General features: G+C 39.9%; 1 pseudogene across 1 annotated transcript; it reads left to right on the forward strand.

The window, feature by feature from the left end:
- The first annotated feature begins 4987 nt into the window (after positions 1-4987).
- LOC308395971 (up-regulator of cell proliferation-like) lies at positions 4988-14674 on the forward strand (annotated as a pseudogene). The gene is made up of 5 exons: positions 4988-4991; positions 6399-6533; positions 6882-7022; positions 10522-12467; positions 14375-14674. The product of its transcript is annotated as an up-regulator of cell proliferation-like (transcript).
- Positions 14675-15345: the final 671 nt, after the last annotated feature.

Genomic DNA, 15345 nt, shown 5'->3' on the forward strand with positions numbered 1-15345 from the left:
CATCCAGCAAACTATAGGTTTGATTTACTTGACTTCTGTTTCTTTAGTAAAACTCAGGTGATACTCAGGTAGATTTGATCATAATATCTGAAGCTTGTCCAAATAAAAAAAACTTGCAGCCAGCTATTACAAATACATCTGCCCTTCAAGTTTCCAGAACATTGATTACTGTGAAACACTGGGATAGTGGGAAACACTGACACTGAGTTAAAGTGTCAAACTCAAAATGCTATACAAAGACAAGAGGCTCTTTCACAGTGTCAAGTCATGGCTATGCTAAAGGTTGCTAACAAGGCTGCACATGGACCTCTAAACAATCTGTGGAAACTGAATTAGGGTGCACATAAAGCACAGTCAGACTGACCAAAAGTGACCACACATTCAGAAGGGCAACACATCAGGCTTTGCTTACTGAGCTAAAAGCAACATCAGTCACAATATAGCTCTGTGGAGTGTGCATTAATGGACCCATAATGCAGGAGGCAGGAAAATTCAAACAAAATGTAAGGTTTTTAATAGGGAATAAGAGCGATAGGGCGATCGTGGCTCAAGAGTTGGCAGTTCATCTTGTTGAAGGTTGCCGGTTCGAGCCCCGGCTCCGACAGTCTCGGTCGTTGTGTCCCTGGGCAAGACACTTCACCCGTTGGTGGTGGTCAGAGGGCCCGGTGGCGCCAGTGTCCATCAGCCTCGCCTCTGTCAGTGCGCCCCAGGGTGGCTGTGGATACAATGTAGCTTGCCATCACCAGTGTGTGTGTGAATGCGTAGATGACTGAATGTGTAAAGTGCTTTGGGGTCCTTAGGGACCAAGTAAAGCGCTATACAAATACAGGCCGTTTACCATTTAAGAGTTGGAATAATAGCTCGAACCCCAGACCACCTGTTTTGAATGTCAACACCCCTGTGAATATTCTTTATCAGTTATTATCAGTCTTATGCATATGAACATGTGTGGGACTGATTATAAGTTCACCGTTAGTGGATGGTCATGATTTAATTTAGTCCCAGTGTTTCCTACCCTTTTAAAAGGACATGATGGGAGGACAAGCAGAATGTTCACACAACTAAGGAATAAAATAGCTGCCATCTGTCACGGTTCTGGGTCCATTGGACCCAGTATTTTGAGTTCATTATGTTTTGGTACTTTTGCATCATGGATTTTCCTTTATGTTTCTCTGGTACTTGGTGTTTCAGTTATCTTGGTGTTTTTCTATATTATGATTTATGATCTGATACTGTTGTGATTATGATTATGATTTAGTAGCCTTTGGTCAGTGTCAAGTCTGTCTCTGTCTAGTCTGTGTCTTAGTAAAGTGTGTTTTGTTTCCTGTTTTACTTTGAAGGTTCTTGTTCCTGTCTGATGTTAGTATGTGCAGCTTTGGTCCCCCTGTCTCGTTAGCCCTGATCTCTCCCAGCTGTGTCTCCCTCCTGTTGCCGATTCCCCCATTACTACCCTGTGTATATAAGCCCTGTGTGTTTTCCTGCCTGTTACTCGGTGTCAGTCGGTGTCCTGCTCGTCTCGCTGCCTCTCATCCCTTTTTGTATCATCTCAGGTTTGTCATTTAGCTTTCCCAGTTCAGGTCTTTAGTTTTGTCTTCCCTCTTGCCTGTTTGCCTTCTCACTCCTGTATAAATAAACTCACCGGCATCTTATCCACTGCCTGCATCTTGGGTCCTCCTTCTAAATCCACACGGCTCGCCTCGGCAGCCGTGACACCATCACACAAGCTTCTGGTGATCTCAGTCATGATGGGATAGCATACGTTATCAGGTTCTACAAAAAACAGAGTCCTTACATCTGCAGTGCTGTTATTAAATAGGGGACAAAATGGGACAACAGAGAATGAGACATTCATAAATTCATATACAAGTTTTGAGAAATGAAACTTTTCACTAAAATTGTTAAGAGTGTACTATTAATTGTGATTAAGTGCTTCACACATATTGCATAACACAAGTATATTCATTAGTGGTCTCAGATAATAAAATTGATGTTTAAATATGCGTACATTAAAGAAAAGCGCTATACAAATACAGGCCATTTACCATTTTACCATTTACATTAATTAAATAAAAAAGGCGCAAAGCACTTGGTTAGCACTATTGCCTCACAGCAAGATTGTTCTGAGTTCAATTCCACCATCAGGCCGGGGTCTTTCTGTCTCTGTGGACTTTACCTGTTCCCCCTGTGTTTGTGTGGGTTCTCTCTGGGTGCTGCAGCTTCCTTCCACTGTCCAAAGACATGCAGTTAGTGTGGATAGGTTAACTGGAAACTCTAAATTGGCCATAGGTGTGAATGCAGGTGTGAATGGTTGTCTGTGTCTATGTGTTAGCCCTGTGACACACTGGTGACCTGCCCAGGGTGTACCCTGCCTATTGCTCCAGCCCAGCTCTGGGGCTGTTTTGCTGCCTCAGGACTCGGAAAACTTGCTATGGTAAAGGGAACCAATGTCGGGCCATTTGTTCATGACCACAAGCTAAAGTGCACTTGGGTTTTGCAGCAGGACAATAACAGTTATTGTATACAGTATACAGTTATCGCTAACTAGCACATACACCAAATCAGAATCAGAGAGACTTTATTTATCCCCAAGGCGCAATTAAGAAGGTGGCTAGAACTAGGGATGGGAGCTCGAAACAGACGTTACGGCACTGTGTCGAGCTTCCGTTTCGAACAACGAAGTTTCGATGTTTCGAAACGCTGCTCTACAGCGCTGTTCAAAACACCCAGGTCACGTGACCATGATTAAACAAGGTTTTGTTGTGACTCCTGCAGTTTCAGCAGGTGGCGTATCTGCTGCTTCTAGTTATTCCCAGGTGCAATGATTCACATTTATTTATTTATTTTTATCAGCGAGAGTGATTTGGATGGGTAACTACTGAATTAATGTTTTCGATACTACTATATCTATTCATTACATATGCATGTGCAAAAGAAAAGAATGCCCTCGCTCTCATTATTATTTTCACTGTGGATTATGAAGAATAATATCCAATTATTATATATAATAATATATAATAAAATATTATATTATTACTATCCAATTATTTAAACGCTGAAATCAAAAGTGTAATTAAATGAATATCATATATAGATATATAAATAATATGTAAATATAGTGTTCGAATGATTGAATGACTGTCACATAGATGAAAGAAACAGAGATTGGTGGGTGAGCTTCATTCACTCATATCAGGAGAGAGAGAGAGCAGCATGCTGTGCTGTAGATTAAAATATCTCAATAAAAAGCTCCTCTCTGCATTCAATGAGAAAATATAACGGGAGGAGTTTTTAGCTCTGACTCCTTCTGGTCTCTAGTTTTTTCTGCTTTCAACAAAAAACTGTTATATGACGTCATTCTCACTATAACCTGTTACTCACATTAGGTTTTGCCATAAAAAATAAATTTATACTGTAAAAAGAAATGTGTTCAATGTGTTTAAGCTTGAAAGTCTTGCTTACCTTGTTCATAATTGTGAATCCATGATAAGAAGTAGCTTAACAAATGATGTCATTATTCTTTCAGATTGGAGAGTCCACACTGGGACTATTTTGAACAAGAGAGAATCAACTTTTGAGGACAACAAAACGTACGCCAGACTTTATCCCCAGCAGTTTAAATATGATTTGCTGATACTGCTTACAGACTTTTTATTGGTGTCTGGGATACCCCCAAACTAGGGAACACATGTGAATAGGGCGCCTTCCCTGTCGTCTCCAGCTTAGCTACATGCACAGTATATAAACTGTAGAAAGTAGATCCAGTGTAAGCATTGCATTGTCACGTAGACCTATAGTCAGAGACTTTAGATAGTAAAACAACATACTTCCATTGAATTCTTCCTGCTCATATTACAAAATTTTGAGATGGTTGGAATAACCCCCCCTCCTTTGCCTTTCAGTCGTCACCAGGATGATCTAGAGAGAGCAGAATCCACAAAGTCATCTACATCGGGTTACTCATCATCTAAAACAAGTGGATCAGGGGATTTCGACTCTGACGTTGAGACTGTTATATATGATAATATGTAAGATAACTGCTGAATTTCAGTTCATTGATGTAGAAGGCAATGCCAATACTAATCAACCTTTTACTTTTCTGTTTGAAAACAGACAGGTGATCTGTGACATTTGTCGCAAAATTGCTGCTGTGAAGACCTGCCTAACCTGCAACGTTTCCTTCTGTGAGAAGGATGGCTGGCAACACTACAAAGTGGATGCCCTGAATAGACATAAGCTCATAGATGTGTGCAGTGAAGTCGAGAGAAAATGGTGTCTTCATTATGAAAAGTCTCTGGATTTCTTCTGCAGGACTGATTAGATGTCTATTTGCAGCATTTGTGCAGAGGGGAAACACAGGGGACATGACATCACTGAGCACAGGGCATGGAGGACACAACAGGCCGTGAGTCAAGTGAAAGGGTGATATCGAAATCATCGGTGATGTGCTGCATTTTGTTTACAATCGCTATTTAATTACAGTTGTCTGATGATGAAGAACCCGAGGACTATGAAATGCCACACAAAGGTGACTGACACAGCGCTTTGGGTGCCTTGAAAAGCGCTATATAAATCCAATCCATTATTATTATTATTACTATATAATGATTCACTATGGCATCTAAGTAACAATGATCTGTGGCTACAATAAGAAATCAATGGAGAGATTCACCATTTAATGAAGTTTTGACACTTTCCTCTTTTCATATAATTTATATGAAATTAATACAGGGAAAAAGACTATCAAATTTTGTTCGGAAAGTTCAGTTTCAAAGCAGAAAACAGAAAGTAATGACCTTCGTTGATGAATATATATGGATGGACTGCTGACAGCTTATAGCTGAAATGCATTTATATTGCCATCTGTAAATACTCAGAAGTATAATCACCAGTGTGTGTCATTACCTTAGATTTGAAGTTGAGCGCCACAGCAGACCAATAAAGAAATAGAAACATCTAAAATGGTTTTATGAAAGTGTGCGGACTAGGGATGGGTACCGGTGTCCGGTGCCATGATGGCACCGGTTCTGACATAAACGGTAGTAACCAGACCGAAAAGCAGCGCACATTTCGGTGCTTTATTTCGGTGCTTTTTTTTCCTGAGCTGTGATACACTTCTAGCCAATAATTTTACGTTTCCGAGGATAGTAGGCGGGGCCAGGTACGTGCGTTCTTTTAGAGCAGAGCTACAGATTAAAAATGCTCAAGGCGAAGCGGTCAAAAGTCTGGCTGTACTTCACAGCAAAATATGCAAACTCAGCAGCCTGCAACAAGTGCTTTAAGCTGATACTGTGATACTGTCAAAGGAGGTAACACCTCAAATCCGATGAAACACCTGGCGACGCATAGCGTTTTTTTTAAAAGCCCAGAAATGCGCCGTATTTGATAGCTTGCTGCGAGACCTCACACCGAGCGCATCTACTGTGCGTGGGTTGCCTGTTATCGGACCGGAGTTAGCAATATCCCCCAAAAACACGAAGAGGAGAGTCCTGGCCCCTAGCCCTGCCAGTGTAGCATAAATGATGACGGATGATGATGGCAGCAGCAGCCGTTCTTCTCTGCGTGAGTAGCTAAATGTTGTTCGTGTGTAATTTACGTTGAGTAGGCTAACCACGTTATTACATTAATGCATGTAAGGTGAACTAGCAAACATCATCATAGCTACATGCGGCTGTCTTCTTGTTTGATGGCAGATACTCCCTTCACCCTGGCCAAAAAGGCTAAAATGACCAAAGAAAAAGTGGAAAACAGTTACACATGAGAGGTTTTGGACAAAGTTTGTGTTTTTTTCCCATTGATTAAGCACTGCTTCCAGCCAAGAGTGATACCATATATGCCCCATAGCTGCAGAAAAGGCTAACATTGTTATCTTTTTACAAAAAACCAGCTGAACATGAGAGGTTTGTGGACCAATTTTGTGTTCTCCAGTCTTTAAGCACCGGTTTGAGCACCGTTTGAGCACCGGCACCGTTTCAAAAGTACCGATTTGGCACCGGTATCGGATAAAACCTAAACGATACCCATCCCTAGTGCGGACTTTACTCTAAAGTCAAAGGTCAAAGCTAAAAGTGTGCTGTTGGCACTATCTTCAGAGATTTATGCCTCTCCAAAGCCAATTAATTAGACAGACTTTGAAGTGTAAAACATGTTTTTCAGGTATTAACACATGCATTATCAAATATAACTTATAATGACTAAATTGTTGAGTCATTCTGTGGTTTTAAGACAAGAAATTATTTTTTTAACCATATTTAAAAATTGTGTTTTGCTACATCAGTTGAATTTTAAAAGTCATGATAATGTTGGAATCAAATGAATTCAAATATTTATATTTTTTTATCGTTAGGTAAATGAGTACAGCGGAAAGAAAATGTTTTCTTATTTTACATTACATTTTCCAGTGGTGCCCCCTCCTGGTAGGATTCAGTTCCCGTCAGTGAAGCCAAACTCGGTGGTCCTCAGCTGGGGAAACCCAAAGGGATTAGAAGGACCCAAAAGCTTCAGGGTCATGTGGATCTCTTCGCAGAAGGTGGAAGGTCGCTTAGTCATCAAAAATTTTCATAAAATAGAAATAAGCAACCTTGAACTTGGACAACAGTATTTCTTCAGCGTGGCCACAGAAGATGAAGATGGCAATTTAAGAGAATGGGTCACTGCAACTGTTTTCACAGGTAAAATCTGAAAATCCACATCATTTTTAGATTTGCTTCACTGTTCATATTTTAATTGGATTAAACAAAATCACTGCTCTCTTGCAGTTGTGCCACCCCCTCGACATTTAACAAAAGAGCACTCCGATGCTACATCTCTGACCTTGAAATGGATGGATGGAGAAAAAATGGAGGGAATTCCTCAACAATTTCTCATAGCTGTTGAAAGTCCAGGAAAAGAGCCTCTGGTGATACACACCCATGATTACTGCAAAAAAGTCTCTGATTTAGAACCAGACACAAAGTACACCATCTCTGTCTCAACAGTGGTGAATGATAGGTGCAGCGAGCCAATTTCTATCTGCACACGCACAGGTGAGATGATGTTAAAGCACTTGCTTTTTAATTATTATTTTTTTTAATGTCAACTATATAGACATATTTGAAGAATTACAACTGCTAGCATTTATTTTCTCACATTACATGTACAGATATACTTTACTGGTACCAATTTTCAAGAACAATTTTACTACAGAAGAATAAAGGTGATGAATGATACCATGAATCTATGGGAAAGAAATGCTAAAGCTAGATTAAGAAGAGAGGTGACGATCAGCGAGCGGCAGTGTGGCTTCATGCGGAGAAGGAGCACTACAGATGCTATGTTTGTGTTGATGGAGAAGTATAGAGAAGGCTGGAAGGAGCTTCACTGTGTCTTTGTGGATCTAGAGAAAGTATATGACAGGGTGTCAAGAGAGGAACTATGTGTATGTGAGGGTGGTGCAGGAGATGAGGACAGCAGAGACAGTGGTGAGGTGTGCGGTAAGAGTGAGAGATGAGTTAAAAGCAGTGTTGGGAAGGTTACTTTTAAAATCTATTCCACTACAGATTACAGAATACATGCCCCCAAATATATTTTGTAACAAGCTTTTTACAACTACATGAATGTACTATTGCTGTGTGATTTGTCACTATTACTGCAGGTTACTCGTCATACCAATATCAACTAGATTTTTAAATCTTAATATAAAATGAGTAACAGTAGGGTGGACATTAGGTAAGGCTGCACTTTTTGCAGCAATCTCGTATAGAAAACTTTTCCGCACGTATAGAAAACAGGTTCGCGGCTCCAGACCGCAGTAAAGGGACTTCTGGCTAATACGTTGGGTTCTGTGTCGGACTCGTAGCCGAAAACTAGCTTTACTTTGTTGTTTGGGTCAACTTTGCTAGCGAGAGACAGAGAGAGGTGTTGAAAGGCTGCTTCAATGGAACTTATTGTTTCGGAGGAAAACATGAACACAGTGTACAGTAGGGCTGAACGATATATCGCATTTGCGATAATATCGCGACATGATCAAGTGCAATTTTCTAACCGCAAAGGCTGCGATTATACTGCGATTATAAGGCTGTCCAAATTACTACCATATCCCAGAATTCATAGCGCGGCCCAGCCAAACTCCAGTTTCCAGCAATGGCGGCCGCTACTAAGTTTTAAAATTACTCATACTAATCTTTCTGGGTCACAAAATAAACTTTTAACATATTTTCAGGCGAGAAAGTAGTTGTGTAAACATCAAATATCTGCTCGGTTTATCAAGATATCCCATATTTGCAAAAGTGCTTCGACGTTTTCAGAGGCGTCTGCTACCCACCAGCTCGACAGCTAGCCGGGAGCTCGAGGATTACTGATGCGGCCGAGAACGGCACAACTCCCGGCACATCATTTTCAGATCACCGCGGAGTTTCGCTGCTCGGGTTAAACGTAATATATAAGTCACTTAGACAACCTAAAAATGTTATTGTTGGGCTTTTTTCAGTGTTTTGTTTGTTCGTGAGTAAATCGGTTTGGCTGAGATTAAAGTTATTAGATTAGATAAAATAAAACTTTATTAATCCCCCGGGTGGGTTCCTCCTTGGTTTTCACACAGCTGACTAAACGTCAAACAGAAAACTTATTAAACAGAAGTATGAGACAGTCGAGAATTTACACCAGTGTCTGGTTATATTTTAGATAGCAAGAAGCAGACGGCCGAGTTTATTAAACTCCACCGAGACAGCGGTGACGCTAATCAGAAGGCTAGACCGTCCAATTTCACGCCTTTAAACTTTAAAGGCGTGTTTGTGTGTGTGTTTATACAATTGCTATTATGTTTGCACTTTATGTGTAATGTTACTGACTGCAGAGATCAGTAAGATGTGTGTATTTTTTATTTATTAGTTTTATTTATTTAATATTATTTTTTAATTGAATGACTGTCTAGTAGTTCACAGATGTCGAAAAACTGAGTGTGGTAAAGCCACAGATTTTTTTTTATGTATATTTCTGCAATCTGCACATTGTACTGACTTTCATTTTAATGTTTACACCAGGGTTCCTTGTCAGCACTTTATGCTCAGATGTTTGTAAGCTAAAAATAAACTATTGTGTATGTTCAAATATACTGTTGTGATTGAAGAAGTTAAATAAAAATGTCAGTCATCAATTCATGCATCACCTCATGTCATCATAACAGAGGTCTGTCTTCCAGGAAAGAACAGTTTAAAATTAATGTAATATAGTATTGGCCATACTATATGATGTATTGCTTGTCTTTGTTTAATAATACAGAAGACAAAGACCTTAAAAAATAATCGCATATCGCATCGCAATCGCAATATTGGGGCAAAAAATCGCAATTAGATTATTTTCCATAATCGTTCAGCCCTAGTGTACAGTTGAGTCTTAATAGCTTACTTACAACTGGGCTACACTGCCCATAAGGCTACATTCTTTAGGGCTATGCCTGTAACACTTTGCTTGTTGCCTTCATATTAAATAATTTTTTGAAGAATAATTAAAAGGAAAAAAAATCTTAACGTCATTATGCGGGCCGCAAGTAGAGGCGACATGGGCCGCGAGATTGAGACACAGCCTCTTAATGCGTGTTTTGTTTGGGTTTCCCCCAGAAACAGAGAGGGGACCGCGTAACATATGAAACAGGAAAAGACCATCATGTAATCCCTTTATTTCAGCAAAGTAACTGTATTCTGAATACCACCTCTTTAAACGGTAACTGTAACGGAATACAGTTACTCATATTTTGTATTTTAAATACGTAACGCCGGTACATGTATTCCATTACTCCCCAACATTGGTTAAAAGTGGTGCTGCGATTGGGGTTTTCAGTGGTGATGGACAGACTGACAGATGAGGTCAGGCAGGGGTCTCTGTGGACTACGATGTTTGCAGACAACAGTGTGGTCTGTAGTGAGACAAGGGAGCAGGTGAAGAGAACCTGGAGAGGTGAAGGTATCCACTTCAGAAAGGAAAATTAACGTTAGCAGAAGGAAGAAAGAATATGTGAGGAGGCAGATGGCCTTAGACTGTCATGTTTTGTTATTAAGGCATTCTGCTTCACTTGTTTTAAATTTAAAATAAATGCCATTAAATTGCCAGGTTTTAGCTTGACTTGAGGTTGATGTAAGGCAGTTGTGAATTATATATGTTTTGTGTTGGTTACCAGCCCTTCACACTAAAGCTTTACCATGATCCACTCACTATCTTAGTATGTTATCATGCGTCCTCTGTGGGTATCTTGATGCTCAGTTGTGAAAAATAAATTAGTGCTGTCAGCGTTAATCTCGTTAAAATGGCGTAAATGCCATAACCACATTAACGCTGTGTTAATAAGCTAACTGTGCTAACACATTTATGCCGTGAAGCCCCACGCATGGAGTGATCCGCAATAACTCGCTAACTGAGATTTGCCGTGTTAATGCGGTTATGGCGTTAACGTCGTTTTGACGAGATTAACGCTGACAGCACTAGAATAAATGCATCATAATCAGTAAAAATGACCTAGTACGCTTACTGGTTTCTTTTGTTAATTCACAGAGCCAAGTCTAAGGCAGGTGTTGTCAAAGATTGGACTGGAAGACCAGTATGACACCAAGCTCACACTTAGCACTGTCCTGGAGATTAATCAGTATGATTGATCACAGAGGAAACCAAAATCTGCAAGGGCAGTTCCTGAGGCCTTTTTAAAGCAACTCATGTTGCTGAATACAAATGCTAGAAGTGCCACATGTGTGTCTCAAGATGGGGACAAGTGCAATGCTATCAATCTTTTGGACTTGGTAACTGCACTGTTCCTTTGTTCAGACAGTGCTCTTCAGCAAGACTTGGTCCTGAAAATGTCACTCTGTCAGTTTGCTGTCCCGCTCTTGCTTCCAAACTCTGAAACAAGAGAAATCACAATGATGCTGTGGTCTATGCGCGACATTGTCCGAACTTTCAGACCCTCTCAGCAGGCGTTCCTAAAGTCATACTTTGATGAAAGACTTGTGCTGTCTGATATTCCTTTGGTATCGTTTGTCAGGCTGGGAAAAACATCTTTGTCCAAATCTCAGATGTTGAACAAGTTGCTGTGCAACAATCAGCAGATTCATCACACATTTTGTCACCGTATCATGGCATGTTGTGATCCCAGAAGAATTTCAGATGGACTGGTGGAAATCAGCTGGTACCTCCCGTGTGGGAACAGGAAGATAGATAAATTCACAGAACCATTGGCTTTTACCAATATGAGAGGAGATATCAAGACTTCTGAAAGACAATTTGCATTCCTCTGTCAGGCATCTGCAGCTGTTTACATCTACTGTGATGAATCAGAAACGAATTACTTCAAGCATCTGGAAGGAAAACATGTGGAAGCAAATATCTTTTTGATAAGCAGCACACAGGGAAAAAGCTATAGACTCAAACAACTGACTGTGAACCCAAGATTAAAGATGACTGATATTAGTCAGATTAAAAAGACTGATACAGAACTACTAAAGGCACTCCAGGAATCAGTCTCTAAAATGCTAGTAAGCCCCCAAACCAAAAAAGTGTCATTGGCAGATTTGGCTTACACAGCTCACTGTTGTCAGATTCTCGTTGATGAGGATAGGGATGAATGCCAGACTGCTTGGGAGAATGCGAGTAAAATCACTGCAAAGGTAACTAACATCTCTGAATTCAAAGACAAGCAACTGCCTTATCAGGGAAACATCTGGAAAGCAATTTCATGGGTGGAAACTGAGTGCTGGAGGCTACGTAAAGTTGGAAACAATAACCCTGGCAATTACTGCGAGTCCATAAAAGAAAAAGAGAAAGAGCTGAGGAACAAGCAGCAAAGTTTTGAGATGACAACTGCAGTGGAATGCTTCCACCATGGGATGACAACCTCAGAGGTTCAACGCTACCATTTTCTCAAATGGCTGGAAATGGAACTGGATAACCTGTCCAGGCATCAACTGTCAGCTCTCCAGGATCGATACAAAGAGCTTAGGCAGAAATCTCTCGAGGAAACAAAAGAAATTGTGGAAACTGACAACCAAATTTCAGCTTGCTCTTTAAGAGTAGTCCACTTTGTCAGAGAGTGTGGGCAGCTGTATAATAATGTGAGTTGCCTGCCAGAATACAGTCGTCAGAGAAAAAACATCGAACAACTTCCTGGACAGTGTGCTCAGATGATGCTTGATGGTTTCCCTCTTGAGCTTGTTGATGGAGATGCAGCAAACATCCCAATAAAATGGATCAGCCAGGTACTTACTGAATTGCATAACATCATGAATTCCAGTAGCAAGCTTAAGGTCATCACAGTCATTGGAGCTGAAAATTCAGGTAAATCAACTTTGCTCAACACCATGTTTGGGGTCAGGTTTGCCGTCAACGTGGGTACATGCACCAGAGGGGCATTCATACAGCTGATCAGTGTCAGTAAAGACATAAGGAAAGAGCTGGGCTGTGACTGCATCATGCTCATTGATACAGAGGGCCTGAAGCCACATCGGATGGTTCGTGATGATCACAGCCATGAACGTGACAAAGAAGTTGCGAGCCTTGCAGTGGCACTCAGTGATGTTGTAGTTGTCAGCAGAGGTGTGGACTCGAGTCACATGACTTGGACTCGAGTCAGACTCGAGTCATTAATTTTATGACTTTAGACTTGACTTGAAAAAATGTTCTAAGACTTGTGACTTGACTTGGACTTTTACACCAATGACTTGGGACTTGAATTGGACTTGAACCGGTTTACTTGAAAAGACTTGATATTTTACCCCAAATACAAAATTTAACATGCATATTATATAGAGATTGAAAATGTGACGTCATTCACGGGTAGAACCGCAAAGGATTCTGGGAACTCGTGGCAAGCGGTACTAGCGCACGCAGGCTTTCAATTAAAATCAGTTATACAGCGATAAAAAGAAACACAAGAAGCCGTTGTATTATTAACTGCAATAGCCGGTCGCATGACAGCCACGGGAAGCCGACGGGTAAAGAGATCGGTTGTTATCGGATTACCTCGTTGAAGAGAAATTGTTCGAGCCATGTTTCCGAAGTAACAAAGAGGCGACGGGTGGCCTGGATTGCAGCCATTCAAAGATCAAATATAACGTCCCAGAACCCTCCAGCTCACAGGTTAGTCTGCTCCAAGCATTTACACAAAGGTCAGTGTTTTTTAGTAGTTAATACGTCACTTTCATAACATAACTGGTGATATAGGTTACAAGCAAGTCTGGCGCTGAACAGAAATTGTCGCCCTATGCTCCTTTGTTTATTGTGCATAAATAGTGAATTGTCCTGACACAATATTGCGTTTCGCCTCTGTTATTATGGTACATTGACAAAAACATATACTTTTATTCACAGGATAAAACAGGTTTTTTGTATCACTAATTGCCCAGTACGATTACAGCATACAGTATTATTGTCACTGCTACATTTCTGTGATGCTACCAGAAATTATTTCCACTACTAATTAATTACCGTTGAGCTCAAAGGTCCTATTAATAAACGGTTAACGAATGTGTATTTATGACGACGATTTGTGAGACTGGTAAACTTATGATACGTACGATGGTCTTTCGTTCTACACGGTGCATTTCAAGGTCCTGCACCCATCCGGCGGTAAACTGTACCTGGGCTTGTTGCAGTGACCGGAAGTTACTAAACTTCATGAGTGTATGCACTCACTCCAAGAACCGTATGATTATAAATATGCATATAAATATGCTACGATGAGATAGCTGACTTCATCTAACTAGCAAATGTTGTCCAGGCTACGTTGGTGATACAGTTTTTTTAATGTGTATGATATTTTTGTCATGCGATTTTAAAGCCGGTCCTACAACCGCATCCAAGAATGACATGCAGCTTATCTCAGAACTGTCGGTGAAAACTATTCTTGGAGCTAAGTTTAATTGAGCTGCATTTTAAAGAGGTGCAATTTCACAATTTGTGTATATTTTCTAAGTTCACTATTTTGTCATGTGTTGAGAAAAACACAGATTTTAAAATTACATGGTCTAACATTTACATTTAGCATATAACTGCAACATTATTTTTTCGTTGTTTTTTTTTTTTTTAAGACTCGAAAGGACTTGAAATTCAAAGTTTCAGACTTGTGACTTGACTCGGACTTTTACACCAGTGACTTGAGACTCGACTCTGACTTGCCTGACATTACTTGAGACTTGACTTGAGACTTGAGGATAAAGACTTGAGACTTACTTGAGACTTGCAAAACAATGACTTGGTCCCACCTCTGGTTGTCAGTATTTCCAACGACAGCTCCAGAGAGAAAGACCTCTGGGAAATGGTGTGTCATGCTTTTGCAAGGCTGAAGGGTGTTAGCAAGAAGAAGCCAGTTTGTCATTTTGTACATACAAACATGTATGACATGCCTGCTTTGGAGCAGCTGAAGAGAAGTAAAGAGCTGATGGAACAGCTCAATGAAATGATCGGAAAAGATGTTAAAATGAAGAAGGCCAACATCAATAAGCTCTCAGATGTGATCAAGTTTGATCTAAACAATTGGAGCTGGTACATTCCTCCAGTGTGGGATGGGACTCCACCAATGGCTCCTGTCAATGTTGGCTTCAGTGCAACTGTCTATACTTTGAAAAAGGTTCTAATAAATGACCTCCAAAAGTGCCCGGAACGAGGGGATCTAATTCAATTCATCGGGAAGGTAGAGCAATTCTGGAAGACTGTGTAAAGAAAATACATGAAACTGATATGGACTTAGTATATGGCCATAAGCTATCTGACCACAAAAAAGTATTTATTTTCAATATTGTTCACTCATTTTTGTTATTTACAATGTGTTTTCTGAGTCATTAAACGCTGTACAAATGAAACATCAAAGAGGTATATATGCATACTGTGTATGCTTACATAAAATAACCATGTACTATGAGGCAGGTTGTCAGTTAAATTTCACCAAGAGGAAAAATGGTGCAAGGATATGAAACTGATATTCACTGTGTGTTAGACACAAATCACTAGTAATTGTTCTGAAACAGGTATCAAAAAGATATTAAAAATATTGTTTCAGATGCTACTCTGTATAATAAATATTGTAACTCATAACAAAGCATTCATGTTTTCTATGTGTATTAGATATTTCACAGTTGACACATTCAAGTTTAAGATGAAGTGGCATTAAAATATTGAAATTCAGAAAATACATTTTTACATTCATATTAATGTTTCAACAAACTTGTAGATACTAAACTGCATAGTTAGTGACCAATTCACCCAAATTAAAAATACAATAAAGAAACAGAAAATACATCTTATAATTGAAGTTTCACAGTATCTAGTCAGTGCAAACAGGATCTTATTTTTTCAGGCTTTTAAATGCAATTCTTCTGCAAATTCATATGA

The sequence above is a fragment of the Rhamphochromis sp. 'chilingali' genome (assembly GCF_963969265.1).
Source record: "Rhamphochromis sp. 'chilingali' genome assembly, chromosome: 4".
NCBI classification, from domain to species: Eukaryota; Metazoa; Chordata; class Actinopteri; order Cichliformes; family Cichlidae; genus Rhamphochromis; species Rhamphochromis sp. 'chilingali'.